This window comes from Peromyscus leucopus, chromosome 10 (genome assembly GCF_004664715.2).
Source record: "Peromyscus leucopus breed LL Stock chromosome 10, UCI_PerLeu_2.1, whole genome shotgun sequence".
Taxonomy (NCBI): Eukaryota; Metazoa; Chordata; class Mammalia; order Rodentia; family Cricetidae; genus Peromyscus; species Peromyscus leucopus.
In genome coordinates this window covers 88,595,296-88,596,550 of record NC_051071.1, presented here as the reverse complement: position 1 = coordinate 88,596,550, position 1,255 = coordinate 88,595,296, and the positions used below count along the sequence as shown (strand labels likewise).

The window sequence follows — 1,255 nt, the reverse complement described above, 5'->3', positions numbered from 1 at the left end:
CACATCATCGTTCATCACTGAAGGAAGTCAGGGCAGGATCCTGGAGGGCAGGGGCTGATGCAGAGGCCATGGAGGAGTGCTGCTTACTGGCTTGTTCCACATGGCTTGCTCAGCCTGCTTTCTTAAAGAACCCAAGTTCACCTGCCTGGAATAGTCCCACTCACAATGGGCTGGATCCTCCTGTATCTATCACTAATTAGAAAAATGCCTTACAGGCTTGCCTACAGAGCGATCTTTTGGAGGCATTTTATTAATTGAGGTTCCTTCCTCTCTTCCTCTCCGGTGAGTCTAGCTTGTGTCTAGTCGAAATAAAACCAACCAGCACACCAGATATGGCAAGCATGCTACTGTGCTACATCCCTAGAGGAGTCCTTCCCTATATTAACTGCAGGACTAACTGGCTGCCCTCAAGGTTTTAGTAAACAGGACGCCACTGCACTTGTACTCCTGAAGTTATGTTCTCGCACCTCCAGCCGCAACCAGTCCTTATCAACACCAGTCACTACAGACCTAATCCCAAGTCCTCCCTCTCTGCCAGTCCACTTCAAGCCCGTGCTTCTCAGGGACCACACAGCAAAGGATGGTGGGCACCTTGAGCAAGGATAACAAAGCATGCACGTGGGGGCACTCGCTGCACAACTGAGTCCGTGGTTCCCCAGGCCTCGGCCACTTCAAGGCTTTGGTGTCTGGGCTGAAAACTGCCTGCCGCTCACCCCACAACGTCAGGCTCTTTTAAAAGGACCGCCCACGATAGCCAGGCCGCCCTAGGTAAGCTTGAGCACACTGTGAAGCTAACCCTCAACCCTCAGCGCCACCGGGCAGGCACAATGGGAGCTCAAAGGCAGCGCATCCCCCAAAGATTTTACACTGTGTGTATCCACGAGTCTTTGTAAGTGCATGCATGTCTGTGTGTGCACACGTGTGCACGAGGGCACATGCGTGTAGGTGCTGTGGCGTCTAGAAGTACACATCAGGAGTGTTCATCTATCACTCTCCACCTTGTTTTTGAGACGAGCGCTTCTGACTGAACTCGCCTGGCTCGCAAGCCCCAAGGCTTCTCCTACAAACACTTCCCTGGCACTGGAGAGAAAAACTTGCCCTGCCTAGCCGGGATCTTTATGGGAGTGCTGAGCTTCCGAAGTCGGGCATCCATGCTTGCAGGGCAAGCACTCTCCCAGCTGAGCTACATCTTCGGCCCTGCCAAAGACTGCCTAATAAGGCTTCTCAGGCAGTGGTTACGGGGTTTTGTTTTGGT

General features: G+C 52.9%; 1 non-coding gene across 1 annotated transcript; it reads right to left on the bottom strand.

Moving 5' to 3' along the window:
* Nucleotides 1-719: 719 nt before the first annotated feature.
* Nucleotides 720-848, bottom strand: LOC114691895. The gene has a single exon (XR_003734296.1). It is a non-coding gene; the product is annotated as a small nucleolar RNA SNORA76 (small nucleolar RNA).
* Nucleotides 849-1,255: the final 407 nt, after the last annotated feature.